The sequence below is a fragment of the Heterodontus francisci genome, unplaced genomic scaffold (assembly GCF_036365525.1).
Source record: "Heterodontus francisci isolate sHetFra1 unplaced genomic scaffold, sHetFra1.hap1 HAP1_SCAFFOLD_480, whole genome shotgun sequence".
NCBI lineage: Eukaryota > Metazoa > Chordata > Chondrichthyes > Heterodontiformes > Heterodontidae > Heterodontus > Heterodontus francisci.
Genome location: NW_027141172.1, coordinates 1,054,331 through 1,073,001, shown reverse-complemented (window position 1 = coordinate 1,073,001; position 18,671 = coordinate 1,054,331). Strand labels below are relative to the sequence as shown.

Below are 18,671 nucleotides of genomic sequence, written 5' to 3'. Positions count from 1 at the left end.
GTCCTGGTCCCCGTTCTCCCCCTCGCTCCCCGTCCTGGTCCCCGTTCTTCCACTCTCTCCCCGTCCTTCCACTCTCTCCCCGTCCTGGTCCCCGTTCTTCCACTCTCTCCCCGTCCTGGTCCCTGTTCTCCCCCTCGCTCCCCGTCCTGGTCCCTGTTCTCCCTCTCGCTCCCCGTCCTGGTCCCTGTTCTCCCCCTCGCTCCCCGTCCTGGTCCCTGTTCTCCCTCTCGCTCCCCGTCCTGGTCCCTGTTCTCCCTCTCGCTCCCCGTCCTGGTCCCCGTTCTCCCTCTTGCTCCCCGTCCTGGTCCCTGTTCTCCCTCTCGCTCCCCGTCCTGGTCCCTGTTCTCCCTCTTGCTCCCCGTCCTGGTCCCTGTTCTCCCTCTCGCTCCCCGTCCTGGTCCCCGCTCTCCCACTCTCTCCCCGTCCTGGTCCCCGCTCTCCCCCTCGCTCCCCGTCCTGGTCCCTGTTCTCCCTCTCGCTCCCCGTCCTGGTCCCTGTTCTCCCTCTCGCTCCCCGTCCTGGTCCCTGTTCTCCCACTCTCTCCCCATCCTGGTCCCTGTTCTCCCTCTCGCTCCCCGTCCTGGTCCCTGTTCTCCCTCTCGCTCCCCGTCCTGGTCCCCATTCTTCCACTCTCTCCCTGTCCTGGTCCCCATTCTTCCACTCTCTCCCCGTCCTGGTCCCTGTTGTCCCCCTCGCTCCCCGTCCTGGTCCCTGTTCTCCCTCTCGCTCCCCGTCCTGGTCCCCGTTCTGGTCCCCGTTCTTCCACTCTCTCCCCGTCCTGGTCCCTGTTCTCCCTCTCGCTCCCCGTCCTGGTCCCCGTTCTTCCACTCTCTCCCCGTCCTGGTCCCCGTTCTTCCACTCTCTCCCCGTCCTGGTCCCTGTTCTCCCTCTCGCTCCCCGTCCTGGTCCCCGTTCTTCCACTCTCTCCCCGTCCTGGTCCCCGTTCTTCCACTCTCTCCCCGTCCTGGTCCCCGTTCTCCCTCTCGCTCCCCGTCCTGGTCCCCGTTCTTCCACTCTCTCCCCGTCCTGGTCCCTGTTCTCCCCCTCGCTCCCCGTCCTGGTCCCCGTTCTCCCCCTCGCTCCCCGTCCTGGTCCCCGTTCTTCCACTCTCTCCCCGTCCTTCCACTCTCTCCCCGTCCTGGTCCCCGTTCTTCCACTCTCTCCCCGTCCTGGTCCCTGTTCTCCCCCTCGCTCCCCGTCCTGGTCCCTGTTCTCCCTCTCGCTCCCCGTCCTGGTCCCTGTTCTCCCTCTTGCTCCCCGTCCTGGTCCCTGTTCTCCCTCTCGCTCCCCGTCCTGGTCCCCGCTCTCCCACTCTCTCCCCGTCCTGGTCCCTGTTCTCCCCCTCGCTCCCCATCCTGGTCCCTGTTCTCCCCCTCGCTCCCCGTCCTGGTCCCCGTTCTTCCACTCTCTCCCCGTCCTTCCACTCTCTCCCCGTCCTGGTCCCCGTTCTTCCACTCTCTCCCCGTCCTGGTCCCTGTTCTCCCTCTCGCTCCCCGTCCTGGTCCCTGTTCTCCCTCTCGCTCCCCGTCCTGGTCCCTGTTCTCCCTCTCGCTCCCCGTCCTGGTCCCTGTTCTCCCTCTCGCTCCCCGTCCTGGTCCCTGTTCTCCCTCTCGCTCCCCGTTCTGGTCCCCGCTCTCCCACTCTCTCCCCGTCCTGGTCCCCGCTCTCCCACTCTCTCCCCGTCCTGGTCCCTGTTCTCCCTCTCGCTCCCTGTTCTGGTCCCCGTTCTTCCACTCTCTCCCCGTCCTGGTCCCTGTTCTCCCTCTCGCTCCCCGTCCTGGTCCCTGTTCTCCCTCTCGCTCCCCGTCCTGGTCCCCATTCTTCCACTCTCTCCCCGTCCTGGTCCCTGTTCTCCCCCTCGCTCCCCGTCCTGGTCCCTGTTCTCCCTCTCGCTCCCCGTCCTGGTCCCTGTTCTCCCTCTTGCTCCCCGTCCTGGTCCCTGTTCTCCCTCTCGCTCCCCGTCCTGGTCCCTGTTCTCCCACTCTCTCCCCGTCCTGGTCCCTGTTCTCCCCCTCGCTCCCCGTCCTGGTCCCTGTTCTCCCTCTCGCTCCCCGTCCTGGTCCCCATTCTTCCACTCTCTCCCCGTCCTGGTCCCTGTTCTCCCTCTCGCTCCCCGTCCTGGTCCCCGTTCTTCCACTCTCTCCCCGTCCTGGTCCCTGTTCTTCCACTCTCTCCCCGTCCTGGTCCCTGTTCTCCCTCTCGCTCCCCGTCCTGGTCCCTGTTCTCCCTCTCGCTCCCCGTCCTGGTCCCCGCTCTCCCACTCTCTCCCCGTCCTGGTCCTCGCTCTCCCACTCTCTCCCCGTCCTGGTCCCTGTTCTCCCTCTCGCTCCCCGTCCTGGTCCCTGTTCTCCCACTCTCTCCCCGTCCTGGTCCCCGTTCTCCCACTCGCTCCCCGTCCTGGTCCCCGTTCTCCCACTCTCTCCCCGTCCTGGTCCCCGTTCTCCCACTCTCTCCCCGTCCTGGTCCACGTTCTCCCACTCTCTCCCCGTCCTGGTCCCTGTTCTCCCCCTCGCTCCCCGTCCTGGTCCCTGTTCTCCCTCTTGCTCCCCGTCCTGGTCCCCGTTCTTCCACTCTCTCCCCGTCCTGGTCCCTGTTCTCCCTCTTGCTCCCCGTCCTGGTCCCTGTTCTCCCTCTTGCTCCCCGTCCTGGTCCCCGTTCTTCCACTCTCTCCCCGTCCTGGTCCCTGTTCTCCCTCTTGCTCCCCGTCCTGGTCCCCGTTCTCCCACTCTCTCCCCGTCCTGGTCCCTGTTCTCCCCCTCGCTCCCCGTCCTGGTCCCTGTTCTCCCTCTTGCTCCCCGTCCTGGTCCCCGTTCTCCCACTCTCTCCCCGTCCTGGTCCCCTTTCTCCCTCTCACTCCCCATCCTGGTCCCTGTTCTCCCTCTTGCTCCCCGTCCTGGTCCCCGTTCTCCCACTCTCTCCCCGTCCTGGTCCCCGTTCTCCCTCTCACTCCCCATCCTGGGTCCCCACTCTAGCTATTGCTCCTGTTCCCCCACCCTCGCTCCCAGTCCACCCCCCCGCTCCCGGTTCTCTCCCCCACCTGCTGAGTATTTCCAGCACTTTCTGTTTTTATTTCGGCTTTTCAGCTTTTATTTTAACCTTTAAACTTTGATTCATGCAGCGAGGAGCAAAGCCCAAAAAGGTGGTGCATGTTTATTTTTGTATCTGTCTGTGGTTCAGCTGCTATCGCATGCGCACGTTCCTGGGCATGCTCATTACTGCATCACCTCCCATTTTAAACTGAATATCCTTTGTGTACTGTCAGTGTGACCTGTTGCTGCCCTCCATTCCCCATTGTTCCTTGGGTCAGCTGCTGGGGCGGATAGATATCTGTCACCATGTGCGTGTGCTGTCCCTGGGGCGAATGGATATCTTGGTCACACTGTCCGTCTTGTCCTGTTTGACATTTGCATGGAAACATCGAGCTGGGGCTCCAGTAATTACGTTGAGCAGTGGGGGATCCACTAGGAACGTCGAGCAGTGGGGGAATCTATCGGGGATGTCGAGCAGTGTGGGATCCATTGGGAATGTCGAGCAGTGTGGGATCCATTGGGAATGTCGAGCATTGGGGACCTGTTGGGAATGTCGAGCAGTGGGGGATCCAGTGGGAACATCAAGCAATGGAGGATCCACTGGGAACACAGGAGCAGGAGTAGGCCATTCAGCCCATCGAGCCTGCTCTGCCATTCAATATGATCATGGCCGATCATCCACTTCAATGCCTTTTTCCCACATTATCCCCATATCCCTTAATGTCGTTGGTGTTTAGAAATTTGTCAATCTCCGCTTTAAACTGAGCTTCCACAGCCTCTGAGGTAGAGAATTCCAAAGATTCACAACCCTCTGAGTAAAGAAATTTCTCCTCATCTCTGTCCTAAGTGGCTTCCCCCTTACTTTGAAATTGTGTCCCCTGGTTCTAGACTCCTGAACCAGGGGAAACATCTGAGATGCATCTACCCTGTCTATCCCTTTAAATATTTTGTAGGTTTCAATGAGATCACCTCTCATTCTATGAAACTCTAGAGAATACAAGCCCACTTTCCCCAATCTCTCTTCATAGGACAGTCCCGCCATCCCAGGAACAAGTCTGGTGAACCTTTGTTGCACTCCCTCTATGGCAATAATATCCTTCTGAAGTTAAGGTGACCAAAACTGCACACAGTACTCCAGGTGCTGTCTAACCAAGGTTCTAGACAATTGAAGCAAGACTTCACTACTCCTGTACTCAAATCCTCTTGCGATAATGGCTAACATACCATTAGCCTTCTTAATTGCATGCGCATCTGCATGTTAGCTTTCAGTTACTTATTGACAAGGACACCCAGGTCCCTTTGTACATCTACACTTTCTAATCTCTTACCATTTAAGAAATACTCTGCACATCTATTCCTCCAACCAAAGTGGATAACCTCACATTTTTCCAATTATATTCCATCTGCCACATTATTGCCTATTCAATAAGTCTGTCCAAAGCCCCGTGAAGCCGCTTTGCATCTTCCTCACAACACACATTCCCACCTATTTTTGTGCCATCCACCAACTTGCAAACGTTACATTTTGTCCCCACATCCAAATCATTGATATATACTATGAACAGCTGGGGCACAAGCACTGATCCCTGTGGTACCCCACGAGTCACAGCCTGCCAATATGAGAATGACCCATTTATTCCTATTCTCTGTTTTCTGCCTCTTAACCAATCCTTAATCCATGCCAGTCTCTTACCTCCTATTCCATGTGCTTTAATTTTGCTAATCAACTTCCTGTGGGGGACTTTATCAAAAGGCTTCTGAAAATCCAAGTATACCACATCCACCAACTCCCCTTTATCAATTCTGTTAGTAACATCCTCAAAAAAACTCGTCAAAAAAAGTTCATCAAACATGATTTCCCATTCATAAATCCATGTTGACTCTGCCCAATCAGATCATTATTATCCAAGTGTCCATTTATCACATCCTTTAGAATAGATTCCAGCATTTTCCCAACGGCTGATGTAACGCTAACAGGTCTGTAATTCCCTGTTTTCTCTCTCCCTTCCTTCTTCCCTTCTTAAATAGTGGGCTGACATTTGCAACCTTCCAATCTGCAGGAACCGCTCCAGAATCTATAGAATTTTGGAAGATGATCACCAATGCATTCACTATCTCCATAGCTACCTCAGTGAAGACAGACACAAAGTAATCATTTAGCTTCTCTGCCATTTCTTTATTCCCCATTATAAATTCTCCTGACTCTGCCTGTAATGGATCCACATTTGTCTTAGCCAAACATTTCCTTTTTATGTATCTATAGAAGCTTTTACAATCTGTTTTTGTTTTTTGCTAGTTTACATTCATATTCGATTCTCCCCTTGATCAGTTTCTTGGTCACCCTTTGCTGTATTCTAAAATCCTCTCTCTCAATCCTCAGCTTTACTACTATTTCCAGCAACTTTATAGGCCTTTTCTTTTAATCTTGTATAATCCTTAACTTTCTTTTGTTTTCCACGGTTTTACTGCCTTTACTTTTGGGGTTTTTGTGCCTTGAAGGAATGAACAGTTGGTGTAAACTATGTTATAATTCTTTAAAGACTATCCATTGTCTATGTACTATCATACCTTTTAATGTATTTTCCCAATCCACCTCAGCCAATTTGCCCCTCATAGCTTCATGATTTCCTTTGTTCAAATTTAACAGCCTGGCTTCAGATTGAACTACCTCACTTTCAAACAGAATGTAAAATTCTGTTGGAAATATTATGGTCACTAACCGCAGTGACTGCAACAACTACCGTGGAATCTCCCTGCTCAGCATAGTGGGGAAAGTCTTCGCTCGAGTCATTTTAAACAGACTCCAGAAGCTGGCTGAGCATGTCTACCCTGAGGCACGGTGTGGCTTTTGAGCAGAGAGATCCACCAATGACATGCTGTTCTCCCTTCGCCAGCTACAGGAGAAATGCCGTGAACAACAGACACCCTTCTACATTGCTTTCATAGATCTCACCAAAGCTTTTGACCTTGTCTTCAGACTACTAGCAAAGATCAGATGTACACCAAAGCTACTAAGTATCATCACCTCATTCCATGACAATATAAAAGGCACAATTCATCATAGCGGCTCCTCATCAGACCCCTTTCCTATCCTGAGTGGCGTGAAACAGGGCTGTGTTCTCGCACCTACACTGTTTGGGATCTTCTCCCTGCTGCTCTCACATGCGTTCAAGTCTTCACAAGAAGGAATTTTCCTCCACACAATATCAGGGGGCAGGTTGTTCAACCTTGCCCGTCTAAAAGCGAAGACCAAAGTACGGAAGGTCCTCATCAGGGAACTCCTCTTTGCTGACGATGCTGCATTAACATTTCACACTGAAGAGTGTCTGCAGAGTCTCATCGACAGGTTTGCGGCTGTCTGCAACGAATATGGCCTAACCATCAGCCTCAAGAAAACGAACATCATGGGACAGGACGTCAGAAATGCTCCATCCATCAATATCGGCAACCACGCTCTGGAAGTGGTTCAAGAGTTCACCTACCTAGGCTCAACTATCACCAGTAACCTGTCTTTCGATGCAGAAATCAACAAGCGCATAGGAAAGGCTTCCACTGCTATGACCAGACTGGCCAAGAGGGTGTGGGAAAATGGCGCACTGACACGGAACACAAAAGTCCGAGTGTATCAAGCCTGTGTCCTCAGTATCTTGCTCTACGGCAGCGAGACCTGGACAATGTATGTCAGCCAAGAGCAGCGTCTCAACTCATTCCATCTTCGCTGCCTCCGGAGAATCCTTGGCATCAGGTGGCAGGACCGTATCTCCAACACAGAAGTCCTCGAGGCGGCCAATATCCCCAGCTTACACACACTACTGAGCCAGCGGCGCTTGAGATGGCTTGACCATGTGAGCCGCATGAAAGATGGCAGGATCCCCAAGGACACATTGTACAGCGAGCTCGTCACTGGCATCAGACCCACTGGCCGTCCATGTCTCCACTTTAAAGACGTCTGCAAACGCGACAGGAAGCCCTGTGACATTGATCACAAGTCATGGGAGTCAGTTGCCAGTGATCGCCAGAGTTGGCGGGCAGCCATAAAGGCGGGGCTAAAGAGTGGCGAGTCGAAGAGACTTAGCAGTTGGCAGGAAAAAAGACAGAAGTGCAAGGAGAGAGCCAACTGTGCAACAGCCCCAACAACCAATTTTGTCTGCAGCACCTGTGGAAGAGTCTATTACTCTAGAATTGGCCTTTATAGCCACTCCAGGCACTGCTTCACAAACCACTGACCACCTCCAGGCGCTTACCCATTGTCTCTCGAGACAAGGAGGCCAAACAAGAAGAATCCCTAAAGGTTCTTTTACAACAAGATTATTAATTAGACCTTTCTCATTATTAGATCTAAAATAGTCTGTTCTCTAGTCGGTTCCTCAACATACTGCTCTAGAAAATCATCCCTAACGCACTCCAGAAACTCATCTTCCACAGCATTAGTGCTCATTAGGTTTATCAAGTCTCTTTGCAGATTCAGGTCACCCATGATTACTGTATTGCCCATGCTACATGCTTCTCTAATGTCTTGATCAATACCATGCCCCACTACCACTACTGTTTGGTGGCCTATAAACCACTCCTACCTATGTTTGCTGCACCTTGCTGTTTCATAGCTCCACCCAAACAGATTACACATTTTGTTCTTCCGATCTGAGATCATCCCTTACTAATGTACTGATCCCATCCATTATTATCAGTGCAACACCACCTCCTTTTTCTTTTTTCTCGTCCTTCCTAAATGCCGAGCAGTGGGGGATCCACTAGGAACGTTGAGCAGTGGGGAATCCATTGGAAACATTGAGCATTGGGGAATCTACAGTGCTGAGTGTTCGATCTCTATCCTGCCTCCCTCTGCAATCCATCCATTGCTGCTTTTCTTAAATGTCTAGCCTGTTACTGCTGACCTTGTTGACAATGTCGGGTATCACCTTGTCCTGCAGATTCGCCACAAACTAGCACAAATTAGCAATTGAGGCTGAATACCTCCCGATTTAATACGTTTTTAGTTCAGAATCTGAGGATCTGCTGCTGATTTAAACCTTGGTGTGACAGGATGAAACTGACTGGAAATATTCCATCATCTCCCATCGGGGTTACAATATCATCACTAGCCAACATGTAGAATGTGTGAGGAGGGCACAGAATGAATCTGATTGTCCCTCGCGGTTAGAAATCCAGTTCGTATCATGTCAGGAGGCTGGAGGAGGAGTGCTTTGGCCAGCACTTCAACAAAAGGCCTTGAGAGTAACCTTCACAGGAGGGCAGAAGTCACAGGAGGACTGAGCACACAGACAATTTAGAGATTGCAGGAGGACTGAGCACACGGATGGGTTAGAGATCGCAGGAGGACTGAGCACACAGGTTAGAGATCGCAGGAGGGCTAAGCACACAGGTTAGAGATCGCAGGAGGGCTGAGCACACAGGTTAGAGATCGCAGGAGGACTGAGCACACGGATGGGTTAGAGATCGCAGGAGGGCTGAGCACACAGGTTAGAGATCGCAGGAGGGCTAAGCACACAGGTTAGAGATCGCAGGAGGGCTGAGCACACAGGTTGAGATCGCAGGAGGACTGAGCACACGGATGGGTTAGAGATCGCAGGAGGACTGAGCACACAGGTTAGAGATCGCAGGAAGGCTAAGCACACAGGTTAGAGATCGCAGGAGGACGGAGCACACAGGTTAGAGATCGCAGGAGGACTGAGCACACAGGTTAGAGATCGCAGGAGGACGGAGCCCACAGACAGGTTAGAGATCGCAGGAGGACGGAGCACACAGGTTAGAGATCGCAGGAGGACGGAGCACACAGACAGGTTAGAGATCGCAGGAAGACTGAGCACACAGGTTAGAGATCGCAGGAGGACGGAGCACACAGACAGGTTAGAGATCGCAGGAGGACTGAGCACACAGGTTAGAGATCGCAGGAGGACGGAGCACACAGGTTAGAGATCGCAGGAGGACGGAGCACACAGACAGGTTAGAGATCGCAGGAGGACTGAGCACACAGACAGGTTAGAGATCGCAGGAGGACGGAGCACACAGACAGGTTAGAGATCGCAGGAGGACTGAGCACACAGGTTAGAGATCGCAGGAGGATGGAGCACACAGGTTAGAGATCGCAGGAGGACGGAGCACACAGACAGGTTAGAGATCGCAGGAGGACGGAGCACACAGACAGGTTAGAGATCGCAGGAGGACGGAGCACACAGACAGGTTAGAGATCGCAGGAGGACGGAGCACACAGGTTAGAGATCGCAGGAGGACGGAGCACACAGACAGGTTAGAGATCGCAGGAGGACGGAGCACACAGGTTAGAGATCGCAGGAGGACGGAGCACACAGACAGGTTAGAGATCACAGGAGGACGGAGCACACAGGTTAGAGATCACAGGAGGACTGAGCACACAGGTTAGAGATCACAGGAGGACTGAGCACACAGGTTAGAGATCACAGGAGGACTGAGCACACAGGTTAGAGATCACAGGAGGACGGAGCACACAGACAGGTTAGAGATCGCAGGAGGACGGAGCACACAGACAGGTTCGAGATCGCAGGAGGACGGAGCACACAGACAGGTTAGAGATCGCAAGAGGACTGAGCACACAGATTAGAGATCGCAGGAGGACTGAGCACACAGGTTAGAGATCGCAAGAGGACTGAGCACACAGACAGGTTAGAGATCACAGGAGGACTGAGCACACAGACAGGTTAGAGATCACAGGAGGACTGAGCACACAGACAGGTTAGAGATGACAGGAGGACTGAGCACACAGGTTAGAGATGACAGGAGGACTGAGCACACAGGTTAGAGATCACAGGAGGACTGAGCACACAGACAGGTTAGAGATCACAGGAGGACTGAGCGCACAGACAGGTTAGAGATCACAGGAGGACTGAGCACACAGGTTAGAGATCACAGGAGGACGGAGCACACAGACAGGTTAGAGATCGCAGGAGGAGGGAGCACACAGGTTAGAGATCACAGGAGGACGGAGCACACAGACAGGTTAGAGATCACAGGAGGACTGAGCACACAGGTTAGAGATCACAGGAGGACTGAGCACACAGGTTAGAGATCACAGGAGGACGGAGCACACAGACAGGTTAGAGATCGCAGGAGGACGGAGCACACAGACAGGTTAGAGATCGCAGGAGGACGGAGCACACAGACAGGTTCGAGATCGCAGGAGGACGGAGCACACAGGTTAGAGATCGCAGGAGGACTGAGCACACAGGTTAGAGATCGCAGGAGGACTGAGTACACAGACAGGTTAGAGATCACAGGAGGACTGAGCACACAGACAGGTTAGAGATCGCAGGAGGACTGAGCACACAGACAGGTTAGAGATCGCAGGAGGACTGAGCACACAGACAGGTTAGAGATCGCAGGAGGACTGAGCACACAGGTTAGAGATTGCAGGAGGACGGAGCACACAGGTTAGAGATCGCAGGAGGACTGAGCACACAGACAGGTTAGAGATCGCAGGAGGACTGAGCACACAGACAGGTTAGAGATCGCAGGAGGGCTGAGCGCACAGGTTAGAGATCGCAGGAGGACTGAGCACACAGGTTAGAGATTGCAGGAGGACGGAGCACACAGGTTAGAGATCGCAGGAGGACGGAGCACCCAGACAGGTTAGAGATCGCAGGAGGGCTGAGCACACAGGTTAGAGATCGCAGGAGGACTGAGCACACAGGTTAGAGATCGCAGGAGGACGGAGCACACAGGTTAGAGATCGCAGGAGGACTGAGCACACAGACAGGTTAGAGATCGCAGGAGGACTGAGCACACAGACAGGTTAGAGATCGCAGGAGGACTGAGCACACAGACAGGTTAGAGATCGCAGGAGGACTGAGCACACAGACAGGTTAGAGATCGCAGGAGGGCTGAGCACACAGGTTAGAGATCGCAGGAGGACTGAGCACACAGACAGGTTTGAGCTGAGGCAAGAATCACGATCAAACAATGAGCTTTTCTTGGCGGTGCAGGAATGTGAGGAATGAGTTTGAATTTAGAATTTAGAACATTACAGCGCAGTACAGGCCCTTCGGCCCTCGATGTTGCGCCGACCTGTGAAACCATCTGACCTACACTATTCCATTTTCATCCATATGTCTATCAAATGACCACTTAAGTTCCACGCCCTTACTACTCTCTGAGTAAAGAAACTACCTCTCACATCTGTCCTATATCTATCACCCCTCAACTTGAAGCTATGTCCCCTCGTGTTTGCCATCACCATCCGAGGAAAAAGACGCTCACTATCCACCCTATCTAACCCTCGGATTATCTTACGTGTCTCTATTAAGTCACCTCTCCTCCTCCTTCTCTCCAACGAAAACAACCTCAAGTCCCTCAGCCTTTCCTCATAAGACCTTCCCTCCATACCAGGCAACATCCTAGTAAATCTCCTCTGCACCCTTTCCATAGCTTCCACATCCTTCCTCACATGCAGTGACCAGAACTGCAAGCAATACTCCAGGTGCGGTCTCACCAGAGTTTTGTACAGCTGCAGCATGACCTCGTGGCTCCGAAACTCAATCCCCCTACTAATAAAAGCTAACACACCATATGCCTTCTTACCAGCCCTATTAACCTGGGTAGCAACCTTCAGGGATTTATGCACCTGGACACCAAGATCTCTCTGTTCATCTACACTACCAAGAATCTTCCCATTAGCCCAGTACTCTGCATTCCTGTTACTCCTTCCAAAGTGAATCACCTCACACTTTTCCGCATTAAACTCCATTTGCCATCTCTCAGCCCAGCTCTGCAGCCTATCTATGTCCCTCTGTACCCTACAACATCCTTCGGCACTATCCACAACTCCACCGACCTTAGTGTCATCTGCAAATTTACTAACCCACCCTTCTACACCCTCTTCCAGGTCATTTATAAAAATGACAAACAGCAGTGGCCCCAAAACAGATCCTTGCGGTACACCACTAGTAACTAAACTCCAGGATGAACATTTGCCATCAACCACCACCCTCTGTCTTCTTTCAGCTAGCCAATTTCTGATCCAAAGCTCTAAATCACCTTCAATCCCATACTTCAGTATTTTCTGCAATAGCCGACCGTGGGGAACCTTATCAAACGCCTTACTGAAATCCATATACACCACATCTACTGCTTTACCCTCATCCACCTGTTTGGTCACCTTCTCGAAAAACTCAATAAGGTTTGTGAGGCACGACCTACCCTTCACAAAACCGTGCTGACTATCGCTAATGAACTTATTCTTTGAACAGACTTCCAGTTAAAGGCACACCTTGTCTGGAAGTCTCCTGAGATGTGTAGAGACATTAGGTTGAGCATACACATTGTGGAATTAGAGTGTGTTAGACTGGTATCAGAACTACAACCTTGAACCTGTCTGTGCTCCATCCTCCTGTGACATAACAGCAGCATTCAGACACACAGAGGGAGGAAGTGTCAGACAGACAGGAAAGGCTCCAGTGGCATATGGGCAAATCTGTTGCTTCCTTCGGGCAGTCCTTGTGTTTGTTGCATTTCTGCCTCCACCTCCATCTGCTGCCACATTCACCGCACTGACTGCAGCTTGTATGTCTTGCTTGGTGATGACTAATACTGATGTAATCCCATCATTCCTTGGCAGAAATTCTGGAAGCTGCTGATTGAACGAATGCAAATAGCTGCAGCAGAAGGACAGAGGCTGGAGAACTCACTGGAGCTCACAGTGTCCCTGTGATTCTGGGGTTAATGTAGAGAGAGGGGGGGAATCTGAGCTCACTACAGCCTGCAGTGTCCCTGTGATTCTGGGGTTAATGTAGAGAGAGGGGGGGAATCTGAGCTCACTACAGCCTGCAGTGTCCCTGTGATTCTGGGGTTAATGTAGAGAGAGGGGGGGAATCTGAGCTCACTACAGCCTGCAGTGTCCCTGTGATTCTGGGGTTAATGTAGAGAGAGGGGGGGAATCTGAGCTCACGACAGCCTGCAGTGTCCCTGTGATTCTGGGGTTAATGTAGAGAGAGGGGGGAATCTGAGCTCTCTACAGCCTGCAGTGTCCCTGTGATTCTGGGGTTAATGTAGAGAGAGGGGGGAATCTGAGCTCTCTGCAGCCTGCAGTGTCCCTGTGATTCTGGGGTTAATGTAGAGAGAGGGGGGAATCTGAGCTCTCTGCAGCCTGCAGTGTCCCTGTGATTCTGGGGTTAATGTAGAGAGAGGGGGGGAATCTGAGCTCACTACAGCCTGCAGTGTCCCTGTGATTCTGGAGTTAATGTAGAGAGAGGGGGGAATCTGAGCTCTCTACAGCCTGCAGTGTCCCTGTGATTCTGGGGTTAATGTAGAGAGAGGGGGGGAATCTGAGCTCTCTACAGCCTGCAGTGTCCCTGTGATTCTGGGGTTAATGTAGAGAGAGGGGGGGAATCTGAGCTCTCTACAGCCTGCAGTGTCCCTGTGATTCTGGGGTTAATGTAGAGAGAGGGGGGAATCTGAGCTCTCTACAGCCTGCAGTGTCCCTGTGATTCTGGGGTTAATGTAGAGAGAGGGGGGGAATCTGAGCTCTCTACAGCCTGCAGTGTCCCTGTGATTCTGGGGTTAATGTAGAGAGAGGGGGGGAATATGACAATGTTATTGATGCAGCTGTTTTCAAAGGATTAGTTGACCCTGAATTGCTTTTCCTGTCTGGGGTTATGTTCCATACTCTTTCTCCTTTCGGGGAACTGTTTTTACTAGCCTTTAAACTTGCTTGATTTGAGTTCTTGCTGCAACTCCTAGAAATTGCAGGACAAGAGGAGACTATTAAGGCTGACGCCTGTGAAAGCTCTGCAGCTATAGTTAAGATCTGATCCCATTCCATGTCCTTAGGTGATACGGTTTTCTATTCACTGTTTTTAAATACCTATTTCTGCCTCAGTTTAATTAGTCCCGTACTCTGGGCTCTTCCCCCTAGATCAACACTTCTGTCTTCTGTGACAGCTTGGCTTCAGACTCTTGATTCTGAGTCTGAAAGAGAGTTGTGACTTTAAGTCCCACTCTGTCGATTTGAGCCGTTAATCTGGGCTCACTGCACCTGAACTGTACTGAGGCAGTGCTGCACTGTAAAAGATCCCATGGTATTATTTCAAAGAGCAGGGGAGTTAACCCCAGTCTCCTGGCCAATATGTATTCCACAATCTACTTGACAAAAACAGATTATCTGATTGCATATCTTAAGCAATGCAAGTTTTACTCTGTATCTAACCCCGTTTCTTTTTATTTTTTTTCTTTTTATTTAGAAGGAGCTCTTATCAGTATAAGACCCGTACTATACCTTTCCTTGAATTGTTTGATGGGCCAGTGTAGAGGGAGTTTTGTATCTAATCCTGTGCTGTACCTGATCTGGGAGTGTTTGATGGTTCCTAGTGTAAATCTAATTTTGGGGATAAATTAAGGGTAAGTCATGGCAGGGCAGCTCGGCAACATGGAATGCACCTTCTAAATGTGGAAAGTCGGATACTTCCAGTTGCAGGAAGTGTCTCCAGCTGCAGCAACTCGAAATCCGCATTTCGGATCTGGAGCGGCGGCTGGAGACACTGGAACATCGGCGAGGCTGAGATCATCGTGGATAGCACGTACAGGGAGGTGATCGCACTGCAGGTAAAGACTGCTCAGGCAGAAAGGGAATGGGTGACCACCAGGCAGAGTAGAAGAACTAGGCACGTAGTGCAGGAGTCCCCTGGGTCCATCTCCCGATCTAACAGATTTTCCACTTTGGATACTGTTGGGGGAGATAGCTTCTCAGAGGAATGCAGCAAGAGCCAAGTCTGTGGCACCACGGGTGGCTCAGCTGCACAGGAGGGGAGGAAAAGGAATGGGAGAGAGTGGGGTACAAATAGGCGTTCCTGTGGCCGCAAACGTGACTCCAGGATGGTGTGTTGCCTCCCTGGTGCTGGGGTCAAGGATTTCACAGAGCACCTGCAGGACATTCTGAAGGGGGAGAGTGAACAGTCAGAGGTCGTGGTATACATTGGTACCAGCGACATAGGTAGAAAGAGGGATGAGGTCCTGCAGCAAGAATTTAGGCTGCTAGGTAGCAGATTAAAAAGCAGGACCTCAAAGATTGTAATCTTTGGATTACTCCCAGTGCCACGTGCTAGTGAGTATAGGAATAGGTGGATAGAGCAGATGAATATGATAATGTGACTGAGGAGATGGTGTAGGAGGGAGGGTTTTAGTTTCCTGGATCACCGGGACTGTTTTTGGCAAAGGTGGGACCTGTACAAGTTGTGCGGGTTGCACCTGACCGGAAGGGAACCAACATCCTTGCTGGGAGGTTTGCGAGTGCTGTTGGGGGGGTGGTTAAATTAATTTGGCAGGGGGATGGGATACAGAGTGAAGGTACAGTCGGGGGTGATGCACAGTCAAATATAGAAGAGAAACTGAGTCAGTCTGGAAGGCAGAGCAAATATAGACCTGTTAAGACACAAGTGAAAAATGCAAGGTTGGATTGCATCTATTTTAATGCAAGGAGTCTTATTAATAAGGCAGATGAATTGAGGGCATTGATTTGCATATGGGATTATGATGATATTGCTATCACAGAGACATGGCTGAGGGAGGGGTAGGACTGGCAGCTCAATATTCCGGGGTATAGAATCTTCAGATATGACAGGGGAGGGGATAAAAGAGGAGGTGGTATTGCACTGTTGATCAAGGAGTCAATTACTGCAGTAAGGAGGGATGATATCTTAGAAGGTTCTTAGAAGGTTCTTCAAATGAGGCCATTTGGGTAGAACTTAAAAACAAACAGGGGACACAGTCACTTGGCTGGGAGTGTACTACAGGCCTCCAAACAGTAGGGAGAGATAGAGGAACAGATATGTAGACAAATCTCAGAGAGGTGTAAAAATAATAGGGTAATAATAGTAATGGATATCAACTGGGATAGTCTTAACTGCAAAAGGCTTAAAGGGGGCGGAATTCTTAAAATGCATACAGGAGAGCTTTTTGAGTCAGTATGTAGAAGGTCCTACAAGAGAAGGGGCAGTACTGGACCTAATCCTAGGGAATGAAGCTGAACAAGTGGTAGAAGTGTCAGTGGGGGAGCATTTCAGGGATAGTGACCATAACTCTGTAAGATTTAAGGTAGTTATGGAAAAGGACAAAGATGGACCGGAAATAAAAGTACTGAATTGGGGGAAGGCTGTTTCCTGTATGATAAAATAGGATCAGGCCAAAGTGGACTGGGAGCAGCTACTTGTAGGAAAGTCGGCATCAGATGAGTGGGAATCATTCAAGAGGAAATAGTGAGAGTTCAGAGCCAACATGTACCCGTTAAGGTGAAGGGTAGGACCAACAAGTCCAGGGAACCCTGGATGTCAAGGGATATAGAGTATTGGATCAGGAAGAAAAGGAGGCTTATGGCAGATTCAGAGTGCTGAAAACAACGGAGGCCCGAGAGGAGTATAGAAAGTGTAGGGGAGTACTTAAAAAAGTAATTAGGTGAGCGAAGAAGGGACATGAAAAAACACTGGCGGGCAAGATAACACAAAATCCTAAGGCATTTTATAAGTATATTAAGGGCAAGAGGATAACCAGGGAAAGAGTAGGGCCCATTAGGGACCAAAGTGGCAATCTGTGTGTGGAGCCGGAGGATATCGGTGAGGTTTTAAATGATTAATTTTCATCTGTATTCACTACGGAGAAGGACGATGTAGGTGTAGAGATCAGGGAGGGGGTTTGTGATATACTTGAACATATTAGTATTGAAAGGGAGGAAGTATTAGCGGTTTTAGCAGGCTTAAAAGTGGATAAATCCCCAGGCCCAGATGAGATGTATCCCAGGCTGTTATGTGAGGCAAGGGAGGAGAAAACAGGGGCTCTGACACAAATTTTCAAATCCCCTCTGGTCACAGGAGAGGTACCAGAGGACTGGAGGACAGCAAATGTGGTACCATTATTCAAGAAGGGTAGCAAGGGTAAAGCAGGTAATTACAGGCTGGTGAGTCTAACATCAGTGGTTGGGAAACTATTGGAAAAATTTCTGAATGACAGGATTAATCTCCACTTGGAGAGGCAGGGATTAATCAGGGATAGTCAGCACGGCTTTGTTAGGGGGCGATCGTGTCTAACTAACTTGATTGAATTTTTCGAGGAGGTGACTAGATGTGTAAATGAGGGTAAAGCAGTTGATGTAGTCTACATGGACTTCAGTAAGGCTTTTGATAAGGTCCCACATGGGAGATTGGTTAAGAAGGTAAGAGCCCATGGGATCCAGGGTAATTTGGCAAATTGGATCCAAAATTGGCTTAGTGGCAGGAGGCAGAGGGTGATGGAAATTGGCTTAGTGGCAGGAGGCAGGGGGTGATGGTCGAGGGTTGTTTCTGCGAGTGGAAGCCTGTGACCAGTGGTAAACTGCAGATATCTGTGTTGGGACCCTTGCTGTTTGTAGTGTACATTAATGATTTAGACATGAATATAGGAGGTTTGATCAGTACGTTCGCAGATGACACGAAAATTGGTGATGTCGTAAATAGTGAGGAGGAAAGCCTTAGATGACAGGACGATATAGATGGGCTGGTAAGATGGGCGGAGCTGTGGCAAATGGAATTTAATCCTGTGAAGTGTGAGGTGATGCATTTTGGGAGGACTAACAAGGCAAGGGAATGTACAATGGATGGTAGGACCCTAGGAAGTACAGAAGGTCAGAGGGACCGTGGTGTACTAGTCCATCGATCACTGAAGGCAGCAGCACACAGGTAGATAAGGTGGTTAGGAAGGCACATGGGATACTTGCCTTTATTAGCCGAGGCATAGACTATAAGAGCAGGGAGGTTATGATGGAGCTGTATAAAACGCTATTTCGGCCACAGCTGGAGTACTGTGTACAGTTCTGGGCACCACACTATAGGAAGGATGTGATTGCACTGGAGAGGGTGCAGAGGAGATTCACCAGGATGTTGCCTGGGCTGGAGCATTTCAGCTATGAAGAGAGATTGGATAGGCTAGGGTTGTTTACCTTAGAACAGAGAAGGCTGAGGGGGGACATGATTGAGGTATGGAAAATTATGAGGGGCATTGATAGATTAGATGAGAAGAAACTTTTTCCCTTAGTGGAGGGGTCAGTAACCGAGGGCACAGATTTAAGGTAAGGTGCAGGAGGTTTAGAGGGGATTTGAGGGAAAACCTTTTCACCCAGAGGGTGGTTGGAATCTGGAACACACTGCCTGAAGAGGTGGTAGAGGCAGGAACCATCATTTAAGAGGTATTTAGATGAGCACTTGAAATGCCATAGTATCCATTGCTATGGGCCAAGTGCTAGAAAATGGCATTAGAATAGCTGGGTGCTTGATGGCCGGCACAGACACGATGGGCCGAAGGGCCTGTTTCCGTGTTGTATGACTCTATGACTCTAGCACAGGACCTCTATTTCATTTTGTCTGTGGTACAGTTGTGCCCATTTTCTTATGGTTTAGCTTAAAAGTTGACTTTTTATTGCTGAAAGTAGGGACATGTTGTCGAAGCTTTTCGTCTTTCACTCATCAGGACAACCGGCAAGAATACCAATGTATGGGAAAACCACAACTTTATACTGTATGAGAAGAGAATGCTGATTAGTTGGCAAGTGAACTCTGGTAGAGGCGTTTCCATGGAGAATGCACCAGTTTATGGTGACTGACAGTTAACTGCCAAGCTTCATTTGCAGTTTAA

General features: G+C 50.7%; 1 protein-coding gene across 3 annotated transcripts in view; it reads left to right on the top strand.

Moving 5' to 3' along the window:
* Nucleotides 1-18,671, top strand: part of LOC137362377 (dynactin subunit 1-like) — a 212,827-nt gene that overhangs the window by 47,567 nt on the left and 146,589 nt on the right. The gene's annotated exons all lie outside the window — the stretch shown is intronic.